Here is a 4,281-nt window from a genome sequence, read left to right on the forward strand (position 1 = left end):
AACATTTTGTGATAGACTGGTACAAATGGTGTCACTGATATAAAATAAAAAAGATGGCGTTTTGGAAAAAACATCTTGTGAAATTGCAAATCACCTCTTGTAAACCTGAAAAATCATTTTTACACACACAAAATGTTACATTCTGAATACTCAGACTACATCTGGAATCCATCACTTCTTATTCAGGCAAATACAACACATACACACTAGTCATCTGTACAGAATGATTTGCAGGTTTACAAGAGGCTTAACACACACAGGACCGGCGCGAGGGTTTCTGGCGCCCTAGGCAGGTCCACCGGAGCCGCGGCTCCCTGACCCTTGGGGGGGCCGGGGAGGCGCCCTGGGCTGCTGGGCTGCGTCGGCGGTGCGCTGACCCCGGGGGCGTGCTGACCGGCGGCGCCCTGACCTGGGGGACACCTTGGGCTGCCGGCGGCAGGCAGCTGCTGCTGCTGGCGGCTCAGCCCCTCCAGCAGCAGCGGCTGCAACCATTTAAAAAATTTTTTGGGGGTGCCACTTTTTGGCGCCCCCAAATCTTGGCGCCTTAGGCAACCTCCTAGTTCGCCTAAATGGTTGCACCGGCCCTGCACACACACCTCTGTTGGGTTTTATCCTGCACTCCATAGCTCAAGCAAGTCTCCTATGAAAGTCAAGGAGATTTTTTAACCATGTAGGTGGGCATGATACAGTAGGTTACGATGCTGCTGTGCTTTACTCTTCAGTGGCAACTGATGTCTAAACTAAGGCCCTCACTCCTGCAAGATGCTCCATGCTTCTGGATTTCTCTGGGTGCAACCCTGGCCCCACTACAGTCAGTGAGAATTTTGCCATTGATTTCTGTGGGACCAGGATTCCACCCTTGCTGTAAATGTGGAGTAGCTTGCAGGACTGGGACCTATTAACATATAGCAAGTGTAGTTCATATGGAACTGATTTTTGTTCACATTTGACAAAATTCTGTTACAGTCTGTGGGGCACAATACTGTCTACTCTATTCGACTAGGCACAAGTTGAATATTTAATTAATTTATTTTTATTATTTAATAATAAAATTGCTATTTTTAGGCTGAGAAAATGAATTCTATAGCATGGAGCCTAGACAATTGAGTTGGATGATAATTTCCACCAGAGACATGCTGCTGACCTAATGCAATGTGACAGGTTATTACAGAAGCAGAGTCTCAGATACTGAGCTAAGTAACATCCATAAAGGTTCCAACATTACGTGAGCTATAGCTCAGCATTCAGTTTTAAAGATTAAACCTTTATTGTGAAGACTTTGCCAGAATAAAAACCTTTTCTCAGTCTGTTACCAGGACACTGATGAGCAGCACCCACCACATCATTCTTCCTTGCATTTGCCCCAGGAAAGTTTGCACTGACACCAGTCGACTCTTTCATTGTAGAGGTTTTAAAAACAATAAGATCGCAGCTTTGCCTAATAGATTTTACAACAAACGCTGTCACCGTGGCAACAATGTTTACTTATTTTAATGCCGTTAGCTTTCAGCAATGGACCAAGAAAGCTGGTGTTTGCCTTCTACAAGTCACTTGATCCTTGCGATATTCAGCTTTACGGCTACAGAATCAAGTCTTTGAAGCTAAATTTGTGCCTTTGGTAATGCCACTGTAGGCAATTAGTCCAGGAATAAATGCAATCCTTTGTTTCAATTTTATCAGTTAGAAAGGGTACAAGGTGCATAGTACCAGGTTTCATAAAGCAAGATGCATCAACCTACCAGAAATGCTCTTTAATTTAAATAAACAAACAAAAAAAACACTGCAGTAATAGCCAACTACTACAATTTACAACAGTGTTTTGGATCAGTGCTGTAAAATGTTGTCATTTGTCTGGCCCACAGCCATAGCACCATTGGCTGTGATTCTGACAGAACTCACATGCGGAGAAGGGTCAGGATGTGTCAGCATTTGCTAGATCTCCAGAGAACACCTACACACTGCAGGAAATAGTGATTCACAAGTCAGCAGTTTTTCATCTGAGTCGGTATTCAAGTAACATCCTTATCCTGGTGTTAGGAGAGTGTCTTTTGGATTAGACATAAAACCAAGGTTCTAGGTCATTTGTCATTAAAGATTGCCTAGTGCATACACAGAGAGAGAGATGTTAAACCCAGCACCTTGAGCAAATTCCAACTCCGTTACTTGCATTTTTCCTACCTAAAATTCCCCTTACAGTTTGAATTAGCTGCAGTATTCTTCCGCACTTCCAGTCCACTACTGTAGAGTATTACTGTGCACTGTTAAACTGCTTCAGCCACTTCTGGGTGGAATACTGCATTTCAGTGCTGAGTGAAGAGATTTTTATGTAGTCCCTCCCTCCCTTTCTCATATATGAGCGTTTTGCGAGACCCAACCCACAAAAGCACCCTGCATACTATCTGGCAGGACATTGCCACATTATCTATAGCAGAACCATCCAGTTCCTCTTCCATCATGGCCCTCCCTTTCCACAAAGTATGAGGAATCACAGATCCACAGGATTTATGCTATGCCCAAGTTTTGCAATCTGTTTGCGGATAATTTATAAACAGAAAAAGCTGAGATTTGTCAAATTAGTCAATGCAAATTATTCGTTCAGCTCTACCCATCACACTGGGGTATTTCTAGCTGGCATGCAGTTCATCTGGAACAGTAGGTATTTTATTCCTAGTCCCCCTACAGACCCTTCTCATATACCCATTCACTAATTATGAATAAGCCATTCTCAAATATCTGCAAGGCAAATGTTTCTTCAGTACCAACTATTTTGCTGTGAAATTGAAGTCAGATTGTTTTAAAGGTGGGGGGAATGAGAGTTAAAGTAGAAGAGATTCATAGGAAGAATAAAAAAGGAGCCAAATGCATGTAAATATAATTGATGCAAAGTAATGTTTTTTCCCCACCACTCACCCACCCACACCAAGCAAAGATTTAATGCAGAAAGAGTCCTAATAAAAAGCCAGTTCCAAGAAGAATCATCTAATCACTGTTTGTGCTTCCATCTTGGTCACTGGGATATTCATAAGCAAATGAATGTGTCTTTCACAGGCTGTGTGTGTTTAAGGTCCATTTGAAATATCCTGCACAATTCATTCATAAAATCAATTGGTTCACATTGACTTTTCTATGGGTCTTTTGTTACCTAGATCCAGATGCATCTTGTATAGACATAGATGTTCTGTGATGCTTTAAGACATTTTTTGTAACTGGAGCAGATACATACTTTCATTATTTGTTCTGTTATCTGGGCCTCTATGCTTCCAGCTTTAAGGGAACACTGTTTCTTTTAGATTCAGACAAGTTTCCTTGATCTGTGATTTCAGGGGAAATGCTCACTGGATTTTTGGTTTTGTTTTGCCTCTGACCTGCAATATCACAATATATTAAACTTTGGTAGCATGAATTCTTGCAAACACTCACTCCTCTGTGGTTGCTCATTGCTGCCTGGAAATGTCATTTAACTCCCATTCAGATTTCCAAGAGGAAAACTGAAAGGTTTGTATGGAGTATGCCATGAAGCGTTGCTACCATTGTCTCCATCCAGTCTGCCCAGGGCCCTGCCCCATAATCCACACTGAGCACTGAACCAGTGAAGGAACCTTTACAGAAGTGGAGACAGAGGAGAGCAGACTGGCGGAGGCCCTGGAGGTTTTTCGCCTTCCTATGCAGCATGGGGCATGGGTCACTTGCTGGAAGATTCTCCACAATTTGAGGACTTCAATAGCACAGGCATGGGTTAGGGGTTTGTTACAGGAGTGGGTGGGTGAGATTCTGTGGCCTGCATTGTGCAGGAGGTCAGACTAGATGACCATAATGGTCCCTTCTGACCTTAAAATCTATTTCACACATGCGAGCAACTGTAGCTGAGAAGACACAGAATCCTGAAGACCTGAATTTAGGTCTGCCCCTGTAAGTGGAGGAACTGATTTTGAAATGTATTGTATTTGTAGAGTTAGGAAAGGCCTTATATATGCCATCTAACTAGCCAGTGTAACAAGCTCTCATATTGTATTCACCATCTTAACACTGCCAGGCTGATTCATCCCACAAAGATTGTATTTTAAAAAAGGAAACACGAATTAAAAATAAGCCTGATTGTGAGGAGGTTTATCCCTGAACTCATAACGTAGTTGTTGCAAACCCCAAACAGATTTCTAAGAGCAAAGATTGGGAAGGATGAGGACAGAACAGCTTGAATGAAGTGTAATGAACTTTGTAAATCAGACATATTTGGCAACAGTGCATTTGTGCTTTTAATATGCAGGCACTCGGTTTAACCTT

Source organism: Chelonoidis abingdonii, chromosome 4, assembly GCF_003597395.2.
Source record: "Chelonoidis abingdonii isolate Lonesome George chromosome 4, CheloAbing_2.0, whole genome shotgun sequence".
NCBI classification, from domain to species: domain Eukaryota; kingdom Metazoa; phylum Chordata; order Testudines; family Testudinidae; genus Chelonoidis; species Chelonoidis abingdonii.